This window comes from Hemicordylus capensis, chromosome 2, assembly GCF_027244095.1.
Source record: "Hemicordylus capensis ecotype Gifberg chromosome 2, rHemCap1.1.pri, whole genome shotgun sequence".
NCBI lineage: Eukaryota > Metazoa > Chordata > Lepidosauria > Squamata > Cordylidae > Hemicordylus > Hemicordylus capensis.
The window spans coordinates 293,343,276-293,365,542 of record NC_069658.1 but is presented as its reverse complement, the minus strand read 5'-3'; positions in this window follow the sequence as shown (position 1 = coordinate 293,365,542).

The following is a 22,267-nucleotide window of genomic DNA, read 5'->3' as shown; positions in this document are numbered from 1 at the left end:
ACCATGCCGCCACTTGTGAGGGTGCATGGTGAAGGCAGATATGATTATGCTGGTCTGCTGGGGAAGGCAGACAAGCTCCTGCCTTCCCTGAAGACCTCCTCAGCGGTGGCATCAGGTTGTGAGAATGACTTCTATGTTTAGCAAGTCAGAATGAAAATAATAATGATTCTCCAGCATCTAGTAATTATAAAATAGTTGCCTAACACACGCTGAGGTGACAGCTTGCTGATATTTAAACCATAACATTTAATCAAGAAGACAGTTATATTTTCAGACTAACAGTACACTGCTTTTGCCATTGTGCTTGGCACAATGTGGATCATTTGGGCGTGTGGTCTGTGCTCCCAGTAACATTTCCACTGTTTTCCGGGTGAAGGTAAGTTTGGAACAGACTTCCCTCTACCTGCTCACACATCCACACAGTCATGTGAATACCCTTCTTTTTGTTTAACCTAGCATCAGCAACTTTTCATATCTTTCTTGTCTCAGATTTTTGATGGATTATGAGCTTTTAATAACTGATATAATACAGTCTTTCACGTGAGCATCTGGGGTGTTTGTGGAAAGGAAAGAACCCCTTCCCTTATTCCCATAGATGATCAGGACCTCCATTTGGCTCTGGTCACTCACCACCCAGGCAATTGCATCAATGTCCATGAGGATAAAAAAGGAACTAGTCCTCCAAATATCCAGTGATGCACTGCACTCCCAGTAAAGAGGCAGCCCTCAGTAGAGCAGGAGCAGCTGCTTCTTGATCACAGAACTATCTTCTTTATCATAGGAATATCCAATGAACTTCCTGTGAGTTCTCATGAGTAGCTAAAGCTGGATTTACTGCCTTCTGCCTTTATGCTGCCGATCATGAGAATGAGCTCAATTTGTATTTATGATCCCCCCCATTAGTTTGTGCAACTTATTTTCAGCAGTTCCACTTTTTAAATATTGGCATGACAAATGTGTAAAAGGTACATAGCATTTCTTTGTGTGTGTGTATCACAATTTTGAATTATTATGCGCAATGCACATAATTACAAGCACACAAGCTGGCTTGCAAATATGCAACTCCTTGCATAGTTTACTGACAGTAGCCTTGCAGCAGTTCTAACCATATTATATTTCCTACAAATCATTTCAAACATCTCTCTAATCCTTTTTCTTAATTCGGGGCTGTACTGTTTCTGGTTTAATTCTTGAAAATAATGTTCTAGGTAGGGGTGTGCAATTCGGGTTTTTGGGTGATTCAGCTCGGACCCGAACCAAATCACCCCTGTTCTGTTTTGTGCCCGAATCTGGGTCACCCGAATTACCCTTGATTCGTTTTGGATTCGGATTTAATCCGAATCTGAATTGATTCGGGGGGTTAAAAGGGGCCCAGGGGCAAAACTTTTGGGTGGGGTGGTAGTGCCTAATGGGCAGAGTCGAACACCCCAATTTCAGGGGGATTGGGCAAAGTCCTGATTTTTGGTGAATTTTTGAAGTTTTAGTGACTTTGGGGCAGTTCGGGGGCATAGCATGGGATCTGGGCAAAAGGAGTGGGGTGGGGTGGTAGTGCCTAATGGGTGGAGGCTACCACCCCAATTTCAGGGGGTTTGGACAAAGGGGTGATTTTTTGAGAATTTGTGAAGTTTTAGTGACTTTGGGGCAGTTTGGGGGCAGAAAGTGGATCTGCCCCAAAAGAGTGGGGTGGTGTGGTAGTGCCTAATGGGTGGAGGCTACCACCCCAATTTCAGGGGGATTGGGCAGAGGGCTGATTTTTTGGGAATATTTGAAGTTTGGGTGTCTTTGGGGCAGATTGGGGGCAGAAAGTGGATCTGCCCCAAAGGAGTGGGGTGGGCTGGTAGATAGTGCCTAATGGGTGGAGGCTACCACCCATCCCCAATTTAAGAGTGATTGGGCAGAGGGGTGAATTTTGGTGAATTTATTTTTATGAGGTTTGTCTTCATAAGGTGAAGTGTGCTAAATTGATTACTTCCTCATATTATTCATAGTAAAGGAAAGTGTGGAAAAGTGAAAGTGGGGACATGAGAGTTGTTTAATTGAAAAAAATCTCATTTGCTATGATAGAATGTGAATTCACACCTCAGAAACTTCAAAAATTCTCAAAAAAATCACCCCTTTGTCCAAACCCCCTGAAATTGGGGTGGTAGCCTCCACCCATTAGGCACTACCACCCCACCCCACTATTCTGCCCCAGTCCCCACTTTCTGCCCCAATATGCCCCAATCTGCCCCAAAGACATGAAAATTTCAGAAATTTACCAAAAATCAGCCCTTTGCCCAACCCCCCTGAAATTAGGGTGGTAGCCTGCACCCATTAGGCACTACCACCCCACCCCACTCCTTTTGCCCAGATCCCATGCTATGCCCCTGAACCGCCCCAAAGTCACTAAAACTTTAAAAAATCTCCAAAAATCAACCATGAACCGAATCACCCGAATTTTTTGGGTCCGAAATTCGGGTGATTCGGCTCGTGCCCGAAAAATATCGGGGGACATTGGGGGTGATTCGGTTCGGCCCCGAATCACCCAAAATTGTTCATTTCGGGCACAGATCGTTCTGTGCCCGAAATTTTTTGCACATCCCTAGTTCCAGGATTGCTTGGAGAGTTTCATTGAATCAAGGTCCTCTGTATGGCAGAGTGAATCTTAAAGGGGTAAAGGCTACTATGTTGCATAAGAATGTGTCCCTCTCTTATAACATGCTCCTATGTGTGCCTGTATAAGATGATGATACAAGAATGATCTCTTCTGAGATATCAAGCCACAGTTATAACATTTTCTGAATGTAACCAGACAAGATGAGATATTATTCCATTATACAGTGGTGACGTTGGTCAGGAACAGGCAAGTACAGGAACAGGCAAATACACCGTACTTTGTTCTGGTTAAATATTTTGCACACGTTCACTCTGAGCTTAGAGTACTAGAATATTGTTAGTGGGAATTGTGGGAAAACTCATAATAATCCACTTTCATCACTGTTATTATGACCCTGCTGGTTAAACAGAGTCCAGGTTTTTAGTTTAGATATGAGTTGTAGTTAGATATGAAAATACATCTCAACTGTCATAGATGACACTCATTAGTTCAGCGATTCTGATGAACACCATAATAGGTGAAAGTCCTTGCAAGTGTATTTTTAATGGTCAGACTCAAGCATTTACCCAGTTACAGACAGGAGGAAACAGATAATATTCCAGTTTTTAGCAAGTTTTTTTTTTTTAAGCCCAAATGCTGTTGAGATAGAATATCATGTCACGCTTAGGAGATTTAACAAGCAACTCACCTGTAAATATGTGAGTGGTGCCTTTCTGTTTCTGCAACAACTTAACAATGGACAAGGGATGGACCTTGTGGCCGAGCCTTGCTCTTGACCATTATGAGAGCTACATAGTGACTGGGCTTAGGGCTAGCCTTTCTGCATCAGAGTCCTACAAATTTGGGCTGACCTTGGTAGCTAAGCCAACATGCTTGGTCACCAGGATCTTCCTTTCCATTTAAGTAGGGGTGTGCATGAATCGTTGTTGTTGTTGTTGTTTTATTTGTACCTGAATCAAAAAACTGATTTGTCTTGGGTCTGAATCTGACCCCTCTGAATCACTCCAGATTTGACTTGTACCCAAATTTTTGGAATCTGAATTGATTCAGATTTAAAAAAGTGTCCTGGGGCCAAAAGAGCGGGGTGCATGGTAGTGACCAATGGGTGGAAGCTACCACCCAAATTTCAAAGAAATTGGGCAAAGGGGTGAGTTTTAAATGATTTTTGAAGTTGGTGCATCTTTAAGCTTTTCCCCATAGGGAATAATGGGGATTTCAGCAGCCTTAGTTAAAACTCCGGGGGGGGGGGGATGGCACCAGGGTGGCCCAGAGCAGGTTGTGGTGGGTGATAGTTCCCAATGGGTGCAAAGAAGCTACCACCCAAATTTCAAAGGAATTGGGCAAAGGGGTGAGTTTTAAATGATTTTGAAGTTGGCATGTCTTTGGGGCAGAAAGGAAAGAATCTCATTTGCTACCAGAGAATCTACTCTCAGAACACCTCAGAAACAACAAAACCCAGTGCCACATGGGCTTGTGGGTTTGGGGGTGGTTGGCCCCCTATGTGCACTACACCACCACTCGCTCTGGGGCACCCTGTTGCCCCCCAAGTAGAGTTATGGGGCTGCTGAAATCCCCATTATTCCCTATGGGAAAAAGCTTAAAGACACAGATAACAAATAACCCCTTTCACCAATTCATTTGAAATCTGGATGGTAGCAGGCACCCATTGGGGTACTACCACCTGACCCCACTCTTCTGCCCCTGAAATCCCCTTTCTGCCCCAAATCTGCCCCAAAGAATTGCCAACTTCAAAACTCCTTTAAAAATCAGCCCTTTGCCTAATTTCTTTGAAAGCTGGGTTGTAGCTTTCTTTCACCCATTGGGCACTACCATCCACCACCACAACCCACTCTGGGCCACCCTGGTGCCCCCCCACATGGTGCTATAAGGTTGCTGAAATCCTCATTATTCCCTATAATGGTGAAAAAGCTTTAAAATGCATAACTTCTTTTAAAATGCTTTAAAAACTTTGCCCAATTTCTTTTAAATTTGGGTGGTAGCTTTCACCCATCGGGCACTACCACCCAACCCACTTTGGCCAGAAAATGGAGGTCCAAATCTCCAAATTTTTCAGATCTGAATTGGAGGTGATTTGTTTTGTACCCAAATCTGGGCAATTGAGGGCAGGGGTGATTTGTTTTTTCTGCAAATCACCCAAATTGGCCAGATTTGGGAACAAATCATTTTGTACCCAAATCGTTTCACACATTCCTACATTTAAGCACAATCCTATGGATGTTTACATGAAAGTAAATTTCACCGACTGGCATCCTAATTACTGCAGCAGGCAAGGAATTGAGAGTTCTGCACCCACTGCAGAAATCTTTCCCAGGAAGGTAAGCATGCAGTGAGCAGTGGAAAGGGCACATTTCAAGGAGCCTTCCTTCTCTTCAAAGCCTTGTGTAAGTATGTCCCTAAGGGTCACACAGCTTTTTGGAAGGCGCAGAGTGCTTCCAGGGGAAAGAGAGGTGGGAAAAATTCACCCCCTCCCTTTTCTCCTGCTCCCAGAAGTCATCTGTGCCACCTGCAAGTATGTACCAGAGGTCTGTGCAACCCTCAGGGTCATATTTGTGAAAGTCATAAGACACTTTGAAGAAAAGGGCAGATCCCTGAAATCCACCTCCCCCACTGCATGCATTCACACAAGAGCATGTACATGTCTACAGACACCTGTATACATGTACAGCATAATATCTGAACAGGGCTATAGCAGACATAGGCTGTTGTCTACATGGATTATTTTTCCATTGTGGAAAGGAGTTTGTTTTTGCTTTCTGTAATGCTACACAGCAGGGAAATGCTTGACTAACAAGCAGAAGGTTGCCAGTTCAAATCCCCCCTGGTACTATATTGGGCAGCAGCAATATAGGAAGATGCTGAAAGGCATCATCTCATACTGCACAGGAGGAGGCAATGGTAACTCCCCCACCCCGTATTCTACCAAAGAAAACCACAGGGCTCTGTGGGCACCAGGAGTCGAAATCGACTTGACGGCACACTTTACCTTTAATGCCACATGTATATGGGACATTTCTTGTTAAGCCCCCGCCCCAACTCAGTGTGAGAGACACTAAAACATGAAAGTGGTGGTGGGGAGCCGACTCCTGACAACTGAATCCTGGGTGAACTTACGTTTAATTGGACTGCGCCAGAGCCTGAGGGCAGCTACTTGTAGGCTTTTCATGGTGCAGCTACCTGGTGCCCCCTCATTACAAAGTTGTTTCTGTTCTGCAGTATACAGTGCCACAGTGAGCATGGTAATTGACTGAATTGTATATTCTGCGGCTCAGATTAAGACAGAGAGCAAAGTAAATATCAAATGCTTTATTTTTAAAGGCCACTCCACATACACCATTTTAAAGTGCACACCAAAATGTAAAGTTCATGACAAATCCATACTTGCAAACATCTGTACCATAAGGGAAGTGTGGTTGGCTGCAAGACCTTGCTTAGCATATGCTAGAGATGGCACACATGGGTTGAATGCTGCATTATGTGTGAAATAGCCCTTATTCCTGTGTTCCGAAAGTAGTTGTGAAGTCTAGACGCACTCGGTGCAGTACAAGTAGCAAGAATACAAGTAGCTTTCCATTTTTCAGGTTTGGACTAGGGATGTGTACAGAACCGGTATGGATGGTTTGGTTTGAATTTGAACCAACCCGGCCAATCTGGTTCTGTAACTGTAACAACCACCCATGGTTAATGATAGGGAAAGAGAAGACAAGAAGGCACTCCAAAGAGAAGGGGATGGGGTCTGCATTTTAAAGAAGCTGGTTCCCTATTTCAAATCCTGTTTTTTGTCAAGTCACCATTATATTTGCACTGGACCATAGCGCTCCTATTTTGTTAAATGCCTGTTTGGATTTTTTTGGTTGCTGATTAGCTTGTCCAGAACCAAACCAGATGGCACGCACAGCTGTTGGTCCAATTAAATGTATTACTTGACTTTGGATTCTGGAAAAGGAGCTCTGCTTGCAATGTATCACAAAGTCCAGAAGATGGTGCAATTACCCAAGTAAAAAGTTAAACAAGAGGGCAGCTCTAGAGCTTGACTTCCTACAGTCTGATCGTTTTACCTTTTCTTCCATTCCTATTCTGTTTAGTGTGAGAGCTGTGGAGAAGAGTTATTTGTTTCATCTCATAACTAAGGATCTGAAAGAAAGAGGGAGAAAGAAAGAGAAATAAATCCATACGCGACTGAATCTTTTTCACCTGCAACATTTGCAGGTCATTCTGCAAATGCTGGAAACCTTTGGCGAGGGGATTTTGATACTTTCATGTGGGGTGGGGGGCACTGGCACACATGTATGAGAAATTCAGGGGCTTGGTATGAGCTTATCAGAGACAGCAAAATGTTGGTTCATTCTTCCCTGCTCTCCAGAAAAACTGTCCTTTGTCTGCAGACTTCAAATGCTACAGATCTTCATGGCAGCTGCTGGCTTTCACAATGCATTCTGGGAGATACATTGGTAAATGGCAGTCACCCGTAGCACCTGGAGGTTATTCACACATGGCTTTAAGCCTGGGGTATCTGAAGAGCAAATCTGCTTCGCAGCAGATTTGCAAGGTGTTTAATTCGGGGCATTAAATAGACAGTTCACACAGTGTCGGCTCCTCTCCGCAGTCCCTGAAAGATCTTTTTCCCCCTATGTGTTCCCACCAGCTGGTTCTGGGTTTTTCCTCCAACCAATCCTTGCAGAGGAGAAGGTGAGAGTGGTTTTTTTTTGGTTCTGTTAGTTTGACAGCATTGTCGAAGAACAGCATGATGAGTTGCCAAGGGATCAAACAGCAGAACACTTAACCCAAGCCTGCCAAATCTGACCCAAATCTTTGCTGATTTTTAGAATGAACTTGCCTTTATGAGTAAATGCCTTCATCACCTCATGCCCCCACATCCCAGAGTCAGGGAAGTTTAAAGTGGAAACCATTGCTTTCTCTGTCATTAAGAAAAATGCAGGTAAATCAGCTCAAAAAAAGGTGTGGGGAGGGGCTCAAGTTACATCAGGCTGTAGTCTCCATTCTGCATATCTAAAACCTATGTTAAGATCCACATTTTGCAGTTTGTACTTGCATTTGACTCAGGAATTTCTCCCTCCCCCTCCCCTAGACTCCCCCCACATAATTTCACCAATCTGCTACAAACTCTCCCACCACCACCACAGCGCTTGCAATTGCAAATACTCAGAGCAGACCATGCCCAACAGCTTTCAAACTCCCCTTCAATAACTTTTGAAAAATGCCGGGTTTTGAAAAATGTTACTCCACACATCAAGGAAAAGCAGTGGGGCAAAACAGGTTTCCTCCCCCCACCCCAAAGCCACTGGAAATAGAAGATTATTTTAAGTTGAACATACATCAGGCTAAGCCAGAATGTGCAGCCTCAATTTGGGGGAAAACAGAGTTCTGTCTGTACTGGTCCCTGTTAGCATGAAGGGACTTCAAAGTAAAGGCAGCTGATATGTGGACTCACACACTCGATCCTGAAGGAGATTCGAACCAAAAGCCATGTGTGTAAAAGCCTCCTGCTATCCCACTGTCAGCAAGCCTCCCACTCCCCAAAACTTTTTGTTTCTTTTGTGCGTGCCCCCATGAAACTTACAAACCTCCTTCCCTGCTTTTGCAGTCAGTGAAAGCAGTAGTGAAAGCAGGAGAAGAGGGTTGAGCTCAGAACTCAAATACATCAGTTCCCCACTGGAGATCAAAACCCTCCAAGAGGTTATAGACTGGGCATTGAGTTTCCTTGATTCCAAAGTCTGTTTCCCCTTCCCTGATTCTGCAATTGAAGAGGACATTTAGGTTACCCCATATTCTCTCCTCTTTCTTTGATAAAATTCCTTGCTAGTGACTCCATTTTTCCTGGCCTGCACACTTCTGAGAAATAGATTTTCCAAGCAACATCAACTTCCTTAGCTCTGCATAACAGACAATACAGACTGCGTGACTTCCAGTATGTCTGCCCCTCCCATCTCACGGCCAAAAAAAAAAAAAAAGGGGAAGGAAGGGAAGGAGGGAGGGAGATCAGGAGCCCTTAAGTTGCTGCAAAGTACTTCCTATTCTGGGCTTGTTTCATCTGAAAAATTCAGGGAGGTTTGAGTTTATAAATGCTTGAGTGTAATAAGTCTGCAAATAAATCAAAAAGGCACAAGTCTTCTGCATGCAGCTGAGTGTTGGATTTGGACTGGTAGGAAGGTTGAGGGAGCAGTGTTGCTAGCTTGAACTTTGCTGCAATCTGAGAGGCAGTTTGCATGGCTTGTTTTGCCTGTCTTTCAGGTACATGGTCCAACAAAAATAAGAAGGGATCTGACTTAGGATCATTAATATCCCTTTGTCTCATCAACGTATCACCACTGACACCACTGCACATGGATTTTTGCATGCTTGCCTGTGGAAATGATTGTTGGGGTGGGAGTGGCAAAGTTTAGAATGGTCAGTGAGCATAGTGGGAGGAGCAGCTTGAGCAAGGGCAGCTCCTGATGGGGTTTGTGTTTATTTAGCAAAGCGCCAAAAGGAAGCTACACACTCCAGTTATAGAGCAGAGTGCAGAGTTTAGTTGTGGTTATTTAAATAACACACATGGAGATTATTGTACAATCTAAACTACATAGGTTTATCGGTAAAGTATATTTTGGATAGGAAAGACCTAGTCCTATTTATCAGCTACGTAATGGATAGGTACCTGTAGGTAGGGAGAGAGAGATGTTTCCATCTACTCTCTAAGAAAAAAGGAAGAGGACTGACTCTCTACAGGAAGTTCCTGAGGAGTCAAAGCAGGGGCCATAGAGGAAAAGTAGGGACAGGTAAGGAGACCCTCACTAACTACCTCTACTCCCAATGCCCCTAGTGGTCATTAAGATAGTTGGTGCAAGAGGTCGATGCACTGGAACTCCATCTCCAACAGCTCCAAGCTCAGCCAAAGCCTTGTTAAGCAGAAGAGCACATGTGTGGCCCATGTAGCTCAGCCCCTGACAAGCTGCCACCACCATGTTTCACTGCCCACTGCTACACTTCTTCCTCCCATGGCGGCAGTGCTCCTAACTCTTGCCACTGGCCACTATGCTTCTCTTCCCCACCATGGTGCTCTTTACCCCCACCTCACCCTTGCTGTGCTTCTTCTTCTCATCGCGCTGCTCCTTACTCCCCTGTTCTTGCTGTGGTGCTTCTTCACCTGCCCCCTCCGTGCTCCAAAGCTTTAGCCTTAAAGGGAAAGGGAGGAAGACTAGATGGGCTGCTCCTTGATCTGTAGGATTATTGGAGGAATCTCAGCAGCTTCGGCATACACACACACGGAGCTGCCCACCTGCTTTTCTTCAGGAATGCCACAAACTCCAGCTTGCTTGCTTCATCCATAGGGTTGGCTGGTTATGTTGTTCAGAATTTCTAAGTATCTTTTATAACCTGGCTAAGTATGTTATTCAGAATTGCCTTTTTTTAAAAAAACCAAACTTCCCCTGAGCATATTCTGGTATAAAAAGCAGTGCATTCATGTAATTTAAGTGGCAGGATTGTCCATGCAAAATTTGGTAGCTGCATGTCATGGGGAAGTACGTTGTTCAGAATTTCTTCTAAAAGGAAATCCTAAATACCTGAAGGGCCACCTGCTCCCAAGGTTGTCAGAGGGGCCTTTGCTCTGTGTGCTGATGTTGAGAGAGGCTAGATTGTAATGCATGCTGGACAGGGCCTTCTCTCAGGGCCAGATTAAGCTAGTGCGGGGCCTGTAGCATATGTTATGAAGAGGCCCCAAATTTAAAGAATGCACATAAATATTGAAACATACATTATTTACTTGCATAGTAAAGTAATTCAATTTTTTTCATTTGCTATACAGCCAGATAATACAACAAATGTCTGACACTTCAGTAATACTATTACTTACATGTAGGTTCAATTTCAAATGTCAAAAGTAAGAAAACTACAATTTAAACGTTAAGTTTTCTAGATTTAGCATGAGCGAAGCAGTGGAGGGTAGACACGTTCTCTCAGAGAAGCGCCCACACCACCACGGAGCAGCTATTGGGCAACTTAAGTTTCTTTCCTTGTTTATAAGAATGATGAATATGTTTGGGAGAGAGAGATGGGGAAAAGACTAATATATAAGTGGCAAGTGCTCTGCATTTCTGCCCTTGATCTTGCCTAGTGCCCCGGCCCCACCACCAACCGCCCATGCCCCCACTCAGCCAACGAACTTTGCAAAACACGCATCCTCCCCCTTTTGTGTTCAACCTGCAGTACAGAGACAGTCATGGCAGGAGCTGGAGGGCTGAGAGCCTGAGCCCACTTCTCATTCAGAACACTCTTTCCCCGGCCCCACTCCACACACATACCTGACCCGCCCAATGCAGCCCCGGTTCTTTGGATTCGACAGCAGCGGCGTGGTGGATAGTGGGTTCAGCAACAGCACATCCTGAGGGAATGGCGGTGTTGGGGTACACACACACGTGAGCATAAAGTGTGGTGCTGGTCACTGGTGGTCACAGGTGTTGCGCATGAGAGAGCGAGAGAAGCTGAAGCACGCACACCCACGGAGCAGCTATGAGTGTGATCACAAGTAAGCGTGTGGTGCGTGCATCGCTGAATATAAGGGGGGGGGGGAGCGATTGTGCCAGTGCTGTGTGCAGGCGGTGTCTCAGGCATGAGGTCGGAGGGAGCGCGCGTGCCGGGGCTGCCTGCACCTATCAGCCCCAGCCACTAGAAGCACATGGCTGAAGAGGGAAGGCAAGGCAGGCAGCCAGCCAGCTAATAGAATCACTCGGCCATCTCGGGAGGGACTGGGACTGGACTGGAGATGAGACAGGAGACGAGAATGGGGGCGGGGGGCAGCGGTAGCACAGCAGCAACCAGGCAATGAGGAGAGTCAGCACGCCGCCAGCTCCAAACACAGAGGGGCAGACCGACGTTCAAGCCAGGCATGTGTGAGTGTGTCGCAGGCAAGCATGACTGAGGAGGGGAGGGAGCGCGTGCGCGCGCCAGGAAGGCTACCTGCACACAGCCCCAGCAGCCCTGAGAACTGAGTGATGCATGTGCAAACAAGGAGGCTCAGGCAGCCAATTAGAATCAGAGATCAGATGGTGGCGGACGCTCAAGGCCAACTCAGGAGGGACTCTCCTCACTGCCTGCTGCTGTGCTGCTGCCGATTCTCATCTCCGGTCCCGACAGGAGATGAGAATGGGCGGCAGCAGCAGCAGGCAATGAGGAGAGTCAGCAGGAACAGTCGAGCACTAATAGAGAACGGAAAGAAGGGGCAGGCAGACGATGAGAAGTTCAAGCCAGGCGTGCGGGGCCCTTGAAAATGCGGGGCCCGTAGCAAATGCTACATTTGCTACTATGTTAATCCAGCCCTGCCTTCTCTGTCCAGGCTCTGAAATATTCGCCCAGTGAATGTCTGCTCTTTGATGGACATCCACTAAACAACTAAAGACCTTTTTATTTGTTCAGGATTTTACTCCTAAGGGGCTGCCAGGTCTTAGCTTTCCTGCTTCTGTTTGTCTTTTTTATGGTTGGGTTTTTTTTGGGGGGGGGGAATGGTTTTTACTGTTTAACTGGTTTTAAGGTTTTTAATGTGATTTTTATGAAATCTTATTGTATTTTAACTTTTGTAAACTGCCTTGGGATGTCTTATGAAAGGTGATATAAAATGGAACAATAAATAAATACATAAATACATTTTATGTACATTTTAAGACCCAACCTTTCCCTGAGCATATTCTGGTGTAAAAAGAGGAGAGAGGGAAGAAGAAAGAAGAGAGCGAGAGAAAGAGGGTGGAAAAGACAGAAGGTGCAAGGGTATGTGAGAGAGTAGGTGGCATGAGACAGGTGTGGTCTCCTGGAGGCCCACCACATGATTTGAGTTTGACACCCCTGTACTAAGCATTGTGCAACTGCATTTGTGATGTTATTTCCATTACTCCCAGTGCAGGTAAAATTGCAACTGTGATTGTGCAATGCTTAGCAGGCACAGAGCAGCCTGTCTCCAAAGTGGCGCTGAAATGCTTTAGAGAATCTCACAAGAGTGCCAGCACCTCTCTCACCTGCCAGCGCTTCAATGCACAGGGTGCTAGTGACTCCTTATCCCCCGCCCTGCTTCAGCTGCAACAAAAGTGGCAGAGAAAAACTTCATAATTTAGCTAATAATCCCTGTTAAGAGGAAAACACATTTTTTAAAGTGTCTGTGATGCTCCATATGACAGAGAACTCACTGTTTCTTATCAGGTTCCTAGAGCCCTTGTGTTTTAAAATGTATATGCATCAGCATGTCTGTTTTAATGAAGGATAAACCCAGAGGAAATGCTCGAGGGAAATAGGAATGCTTAGTGCTGAAATAAACTCTCCTTTCACAGCGGGCTACCCAATTATAATAACTGTATCTTGCCATGACATCTCGCGGCCCGTGCATTTTAATGAAAATCTTACTCAAACCTAATACAATTAAATTACAAAGTAATTTCAGCAGAAGACAGAATTCATTCCAAAGGCTCTTAGCCATGACTCACTGGGTTGCACATGAGGGTGACAAGCTACCCTTCACTCCCTCGCTTAAAATGGACAAAGTGAGAGCCAGTGTGGTGTAGTGGTTAGAGTGCTGGGCTAGGACTGGGGAGACCCGAGTTCAAATCCCCATTCAGCCATGAAACTAGCTGGGTGACTCTAGGCCAGTCACCTCTCTCTCAGCCTAACCTACTTCACAGGGTTGTTGTGAAAGAGAAACTCAAGTATGTAGTACACCACTCTGGGCTCCTTGGAGGAAGAGCGGGATATAAATGTAAAAATAATAATAAAATTATTATTATTATTATTGTATGTTGGGAAATAATCTTTGACTCTTAGGGGCTGTGGATTTTCTTCACCTCCCCTACAGTGCATTCCTTGGTTTTTAGCCTACTTTCCAGTACATACATAGGAACATAGGAAGCTGCCATATACAGTACTAAGTCAGACCACTGGTCTATCTAGCTCTGTATTGTCTACACAGACTGGCAGTGGCTTCTCCCGGGTTGCAGGCAGGAATCTCTCTAAGCCCTATGTTGGATAAGCCAGGGAGGGAACTTGGAACCTTCTGCTCTTCCCAGAGCAGCTCCATCCCCTGAGGGGAATATCTTACAGTGCTCACATGTGGTCTCCCATTCAAATGCAACCAGGGCAGACCCTGCTTAGATAAGGGGGGCATGTCATGCTTGCTACCACAATACCAGCTCTCCTCTCCTCCAGGAGGCTTATGATATCACCCATGTCTCTGTGTGTCCGTGTGTATGTCACTCGCTATCAACTTTGCAATGCCTGGACCAATATGAACCAAATTGGGTACAGTTGTAGGGACACTTAGGGACACCTCAAAGGCATAGTTTGTGATGAGGCCATCCACCCCGATTCAAGATGGCAGACAAGTAAACCTTTGAGGCGCAAGTGGCCTAACTTGTGAACCACCTAACCAATTTGAACCAAATTTGCTACAGCTGTAGAGACACATCGGGATGCCCCAATGGCGTAGTTTGTGATGATGTAATCCACTACAATCCAAGATGGTGGACACATGAAATTTTGAGGTGCATATGGGCTAACTTGTGGACTGTCTAACTGATTTGAACCAAATTAGGTACAGTTGTAGTGAGTGACACACACAGGGACGCCTCAATGGCATAGGGTGTGATGATGTCATCCATCACAATTCAAGATGGCGGACATGTAAACATTTGAGCAGCAAGTGGGCTAACCCATGAACTCCCTAACTGATTTGAACCAAATTTGCTACAGCTGTAGGGACACTTCATTAGTGTAGTCTGGGATGATGTCATCCACCCCAATCCAAGATGGCGGACACATGAGAGTTTAAAGCGCAAGAGGTCTAACTTGTGGACCACTTAACCAATCTGAACCAAATTTAGTCCAGTTGTAGGGCTAGTGAAAGCAAAGATGGCAGATCAGGTCTTACAAGAACAACTTGTTCAATGTTTTACCTCAGTTTGAGCCAGTGACCAATGTGAACTAGGGAGAAATTATACTGAGTGTCAATAGACAAAGGAACATAGGAACCTTGTCAGACCATTGTCCATCTTGCTCAATATTATCACTCAAAGCATGGGAGGCTTCTCAAGTTTAGAAATCAAGCCCATTGTGGAACTAGTTCTAACACAGGTCGGTTTGACAGCCCCCAAGCACCAGTGACACCAGGCTCCTTCCCAGATATATGAGATAACTAGTGATGCAGGTTTATGAACTAGATCTGTACGCAGAGAAATGTCCAAGTCTGTAATCTGCCATGTAAACAAAAAAGGGGTAGAAGGAACAAAGAGGTGTATCATGTGATGCATTTTGCTACACATGTGGTGGTTGGACCACATGAGGGCCTTTGGTGGATTTATTAACATATGAACTGGCCCCTAATTGTGTATATGCTATAGCCCAAAGATGTTGTTTCTTGGGAGCTTTCCATGTCACTGTTTGGAAATAGCTTATTACCTGACTTTAGGCATTACACTTGCAATGCTGCAGCCAAGAATGCTGTGATCGCTGTGGTAAGCACTGGAAGTGGGCCTTGCTTACTGCTATTAATGGAAGGCAATAGGTCTGTAAGCAAAATTAACCCAGGCTTGACTATTTCTGTAAGTAATGCCTTACTGCTTTAAACACTAAAATTCTGTTTGGGTTTTTGTTTTGTTTTGTTTTTTGCCTTTTTGAGAGGCAAACAATTGAGCTTATGCTTGTTACCATGGTAAAATATTATGTCATCTATCTATCTATCTATCTATCTATCCATTCATTCATTTTTATCTATGTGAATTGTTTTGGGAATGTCTGTTGAAAAGCGGTATATAAATATCTGTCGTATTCATAAATATGATTGGGATGGGAAATCCTGCCTTTTATGTTTAAGGAAATGAACACAGGTGTGTGCAGAGAATTATCCAGCTATGATGTGATAGTGCACTATCATATGACTCGTGGAGAATACTGTTGCTTTGGCTACAGTTTGCTTGGCTTCAAAATCTGTTTTACAAAACTCTATGGCTGTATGGATTTTTGCTTGACTTCTCTGGACAATAGATGTATAATTCATTGTTCAGCTTGAACCCGCACATGTCAGTTTTAGAGTATGATGCCTGCTATTTTTAGAGCCATGTGAAGGCTTGCGAATTTATATCATTATGTGCATGATTAGCTCTTTAGTTCATTGCACTCTGGCATAACATCCATAGTCCTATATATGAGTAACATTAACTGGCTTTGCCTCCATCTTAATTAACATAACTAGAAAAGTGTTATGACTAAATTGTGTTGCTTCATTGATCTGAACATCGGACCCAATAAAGTGCCCTCATTCAAAATACATTAGGTGTTCATTTAGGGCTTGGCACAGTGGGATCAAAGGTGGTACAAGCACATGCTCAATAAAATTAATGCTCAATACAATTAAAATAAAACTGAAGAATTAAAATTCTTTAAGCACATGCTCAATACAATTAATCAATAAAACAAAATGTTACAGAGTAATGTCATTCTCATGACCTCATGCCGCCACTGGGGAGGTCTGTGGGAAGACAGGAGCTTTCCTGCCTTCCTCAGCAGACGAGCAGAGGCGTAACTGGGGGGGGGGCAGGCAGGGCACGTGCCCTACGTGCCACTTAGGGAGGGTGCAAAATTGCCATGTGGACCCACGCCGTGCCCCCACCCACTCAAACAATTATTAGCTTTTAATTGGGCGCCGCTGACTGCCAGCGCAGCGAGCTCGGTTCTGGGCACCCGGACAGACCTCCTCCTAGCACTCCCCGCCCCACCCACTCACGCATGCGCAAGATTATCTCTGCGCTTTCAGCTCTAGTCTCAGTCTCGCACGCATGCACTGCTCCCTTGCACGCTCCCCTCACTGACTGAGTGAGGCTGCTGGTGGCAGCGAGAGCGTGGGTGTGAGTTTCTGCTGCTGCCGTGCCTGCTCCAAGGCCGAGGAGGGGAGGCTGTCTGCCTGGCTGGTTGCTGCACGGGGAGGATGAGAATGACGATGATGGAGGAAAGATCAAGAAGCCAGGAGGAAGGGAGCCTGCCTGCTTTGTTGCTTTTGCCGACAGGCCAAAACTCCAGTCAACAGTCGGGTCGCGTCTGTCTCAACAATAAAGTGCTGTGCATTCATCCAAGTTGTGTATGTGTTTTTTTTTAATTTTCTTTAAATTAATTCACCGGGGTTGGGGGCTTGCCTGCTTGAGAGCTGCCTTCTAATCTTGGCTGAGGGCAGGGGTGTCTTGCGGGGTGGCGGGGCGGTGGCGGTGGGGTGGTGGTGGCTTGATTGAGCTGCGCTGGATTAAGGGGGGTGTCTCGGGGGGGGGGGTGCTGTGGCGGGGGTGGCGGCTGAGTGGTGGCGTGGCCTCCCCACTCCCGACAGTTGTTGGAAGAGGCGGCGGGTGCGGGCGGTCTTCTCCCATGCTGCCACCCACTAGGCTGGCAGATTTCCTGGCAGGAAATCCAGGCCGGGTCAGGTGCAGCGGCAAGGAAGCTCCCCTGCCCTCGGAGGGAGCTTCCTCGTTGCTGCTGCACCACCCAGCCCGAACCTTGGTGCTCGTGCAGCAACAGACTGCCTAGAGTGCAGCCAACCGCAGGCACAGGCAGCAACAGGCAGCAGCCTCCCTTTCTCCTCCTACCGCTCCTCCTCCTCCCTGTCTGCCCCTTCCAACCTGTGACCCGACAAACAGCTGGCACAGAGTAGAGACTGAGAGAGAGAGACTCTCTCTCTCTCTCTGTGCCGCCAACAGCAGCCGCCCACCGCCTCTCAGCTGTTTGTCGGGTTGGGAAAGGAACAGGAGGGAAGGGCAGGACTAGTCCACTATGGCCAACTCCCGACCCCCCACTCTGGTCCCTCCCTGGAGCTTAAAAGCTCCTTCTGCCCAGAGGAGCTGGGGTGGCTGCTTGGAGAAAGAGCATTTCTATTTGGACTCAGAATGAGCGTGGAGAATGTGCTTTCTTTTTGGAAAGCAGCTCCCCCCCCCCCCCGTGCCCTCCCTCACTCTGCTTTCCAGAGAACTCTCTATGCAAATATGCTGTGATCAGGAAGTGAGCAGCCGAGCTAACCTGCAGGCTGAGAAAGTAGCTAAAGTTCCTCTCTGCAGAGAACGAGCATTTCTGTTTGGAGAATGAGCTTTCTTTTTGGAAAGCAGTTTCCCCAGCGCCCTCCCTCACTCTGCTTTCCAGAGAACTCTCTATGCAAATATGCTGTGATCAATCAGTAAGCAGAGGCGTAACTAGGGAAAACGGCGCCCGGGGCAAGCACTGAAATTGCGCCCCCCCCCCCACATACTGTGCATACATAACACATGTTTGCCCACCATAAGCAGATTCCTACATCAGATGCCAACATGCAGTATATACTCCTATGTTGTGGAGGAGGAGAGCTGGTCTTGTGGTAGCAAGCATGACTGGTTCCCTTAGCTAAGCAGGGTCCACCCTGGTTTGCATTTGAATGGGAGACTAGAAGTGTGAGCACTGCAGCACACACACAAGACACCTGTCCCATCCTGACACTCAGCCAACTTCCATAATCAAGATCCTACACACACACACCACAACTGCCTACTCCTAGATTTACAAGGAATACAAGCCACACCTAATGGCACAGCAGGGAAGTGACAGGAAGCAGCCGAGCTAACTTGCAGGCTGCATGTCCTCTCTCACTCTGCTTTCCAGAGAACTCTCTATGCAAATATGCTGTGATCAGGAAGTGAGCAGCCGAGCTAACTTGCAGGCTGCATGTCCTCTCTCACCCTGCTTTCCAGAGAACTCTCTATGCAAATATGCTGTGATCAGGAAGTGAGCAGCCGAGCTAACTTGCAGGCTGCATGTCCTCTCTCACTCTGCTTTCCAGAGAACTCTCTATGCAAATATGCTGTGATCAGGAAGTGAGCAGCCGAGCTAACTTGCAGGCTGCATGTCCTCTCTCACCCTGCTTTCCAGAGAACTCTCTATGCAAATATCATGTGATCAATCAGTAAGCAGCTGAGCTAACCTGCAGGCTGAGAAAGTAAAGTTCGGCTCTGCAGAGGAGCTGGGGTGGCTGCTCAGAGAATGAGCGTTTCTGGTTCTCCTTCGGCAGGTCCGCAGTTCCCCTGTTGTCAAGCAAACCAGCTTTGTAGTTCTCAGAGGTGCTCTTGCTGAGCTCGGGGCTGCCTCCAGCCTTTTGGCTGAAGCCACCGTGGGATTTATTTGCTGATCATCTCTGAAACCACCACCTTGAGGACAGTTAGTCTCTCCTGCACTCCTGCCACCCTTTTCCTGCTCCCACTATACTTCTAATAAGTGTTTTATTCTTTTTTTGGGGGGGGGGCAGGGACGTAGCTATAATTGAGTGAAAGGGTTCAAAGAACACAGCCCCCAGCTCTTGAGGGCCCTCCAGCTCCACCCTTCCCTATTTTTTATCTCCCTCACTCCGGGGGGCCGCCAGAGAGAGGGATTAACATGGGCCCCCTCTCCCCTAGCTACGCCTGTTGGGGGGCCTCTTTATTTCTCCTATTTGTTTAGTGAGCTGGAAAATGACTTTCAGGGACAAAGCTCTGCCCTGCCTGTGCTAGAGTTGGCTGCTGCTTCATGAAGAAAACATATTTAACCCTAACTCTCAGAAAATCAAGGAGCTTTGCCCCTTAAACAGCAGTGATCTTAAGACTTTTAATGTCCATCCTTCTTACTGCTCTTAGACTATTCTATTTTATTAATTATAGGCACGTTTCCCTCACTTCAGTGCTTGGTAGGATTGCCAATTTCATCTGTTAGAATTAAACCTTTCTTAAAGTTAAAAGTTATATATGCAGTTAATTCCATTCCAAGCAAGCCTGCATTTCCAAAATGCAAGCAAAACAAAAGCCTTTGAACAAGGTATGAGCAGTATCTATAAGCAATTGTATTTTTGTATAAACCCCATTTCTGTGAAGTATCGTAACATCTATGATTGATTTCCCTTGACTTAGAAAAATTGTAAATTTTGTGTTTTAAGTGTTTTTGCCATTAGAATTCTATTTTTTGTTTCTTTGCCTTGAAAAATATTTTGCTTAAAAGTGTAATACAGAAGGCTAACATGTTTCTTTTTCTGTGGGAATCTCTGCTTTCTATTCATTTAGAAAGTGTGGAGTGATTCTTTGAGAAAGTAACAAGAAATGTGTACTATGAGTTCTTGGATATTATTGCATTTCATTTAGTGTTAGTTCCATTGGATTATCTAATGGTGTAGTTATTATCGGTGCTTTTGGTGAAGAGAAACCATTTCATATACGGGAAGTCCTCATAGATAAAAATATGGAAAGAAAGGTGATTGTTTATATACAAGTCAACTATACTAAATAATTTTAGGAGGACATTGATAATATTACCAAGGATGACTTGAATACAAGCTTGACTTGTATTTTTGAGCTGATATTATGGCAAAATTATCTGAAAGATGGGTTTCAGATGTTTGGATAGGGGTGCGATTTGAGTGCTTGCCCTAGGCGCTATTTTCCCTAAATACGCCCCTGCAGACAATCATAATCATCTTTGCCTTCACCATCCACCCACACAAGTGGTGGCATGTTGAAGGCAAAAGCTGGGAGTGGGAAGACATTCCCTGCTCGCATCCCATAGTGCCCCGTTCTACCTCGGTAAAACACCAGATAAAAACTTTGGGCTATCCTTTTCTGGGAGCCCTCCATCATCCAACCTGGGTATAGTGTTGAATTATGAAATGATTCAACTGAACAAACTAGAAACTGGTTCCATCAGCAATGTGTAGTTGATGCTTAACAATCTTCTGCAGTTTTGTTTACGGTAAGGTGGATGATTAGAGCTATAGGGTCTAAAACCATCTCAGTCTATTCTCAAACTTTAAATGGGTAAGAAGCCCAGCTCCCTGGTATGGAATTGGGCAGAGAATGCAGCCACACCACCCTAAACAAGCCAGATCCTGTGATGACTCAAAGGGGTAGTAGAGAGTAGTAGGCACTAGGGATGTGCAAATTGATTTGGACTCGAATCAGTTCACCTCGAATCTGGCTCTTTCAAGTGTTTCAACTTTGAATCGAATCACCCCTAAAATGGTTAGATTCAAAGCTGAATCAAATCAGACAGATTCGGATCGAATCTATATGAATCAATTTGAGTATGGGGCAAGGGGGGAGGGAGGAGAGGAGAGGCACATTTCAGTTGGGGCGCCCCGAATGTACCTTTAGTACAGAGCCTGCAGCGGGGGCCTGCCATCCCTCTTTGAGAAAGAAGTCCGCACACAACCCTAACCCTTTGAGCCCACACCTAGCCATCCCCCTTTGAGAAAGAAGAGGTGCGGAGGTGCCTTTGAACTACTCCTGGTGGCAGTGGTAACTGCAGAGCTGGCAGCAGTGCCAGTGGGGAGGCGGCAACCTTCCTGCCTGCCCTCTCTCTGTGGCTGCTGGTGGCTTCTTTGAGAAAGAAGAGGTGCAGAGGTGCCTTTGAACCACTCCTGGTGGGAGCAGTAGTACTACTGCAGATCTGGCAATGGCGGGGAGGCAGCGGCCCAACCCATCATCCCCCCACCACAGCTGACCTCGCCAGCCGCTCAGCTCACATTGACTCGCAACCGGACCAGGCTATCCTTTAAATGGCCTTGGCGCGCAATTAAAGGGATAGCCCAGTCTTTCTTTGCTCAAACACCGGTGTACTTGTTCAAAAACACTGGTGTACTAGCAAAGAAACACCAGGCTATCCCTTTAAATGAACTCCATGTGCATGTGTGGAGGCCATTTAAAGGACAGCCTGGTCCTGGTGAGAGCTGAGTGAGCTGAGTGTGAGCTGAGCAGCCAGCCAGACTGGCCGCAGGGAGAGATGATGGGTCACTGCCTCCCCGCTGCTGCCAGCTCTCCAGTAGTACTACCACTCCTGCCAGGAGTTCAAAGGCACTTCCACGCCTCTTCTTTTTTAAATCAGTGGCTGGCAGGCCATGAGGGATGGCAGCTTGGGTTGCTGCTGCCTCCTCACTGCTGCATGCTCTGCACTTCAAAAGGGACTGGGTGCCTTGGTGCCTCTTTCTTTTTTTAAACAATGATAAAAGGAGGCTCTCCACACTCACCCCCCCCCATTAAACATAAAAGACAGCCAAATTGATTCCGATTGATTCAAATCAAAACCAATCTGAATCAAATCAGGCCTGTTTCAGGGAGATTGGATTCTAGGTCGAATTGAAACCCATGTGTTTAAATTCTACTCGAATCAAATCCCAGTTTTCAATTTGTGCACATCCCTAGTAGGCACTCCCCAAAATATTGCCTGCCACTCCCCCCCCCCCAGAGTGGAACTTTACAGCAAACTGTTATGCAATGCAATCATATTGTGGTCCTATTGCTTGAATTAATTATTTTTAAAGATTTCAATTGTTTGAAGAAGCCTCTTTCACTCACTCCTTTACCCCCAGAACAAGCATCAGACGCTGGTGCAGCCAGGTAGGTAAGAAATTAGTCCAGTCTCTCAAAAGCCAGGCCAACCCCTTAACTTTCTTCCTGGCCAAGAATTGGGCTGGATAAGACCATGTATGAAGAGGAGTGCAGGGGCACCTCCCTTGCCCATTTCAGCTAGTCTGGTACTGACCTCTCTCCCCCACCCAGTCTTTCCTATTACCTGGACAGGAAGAAGAAACTAGCCTGGAAAGTAAACGGGAAGGTTTGGCCTAATTTTTTGTTTGTTTTAAAAAAGGCATAATTTTCT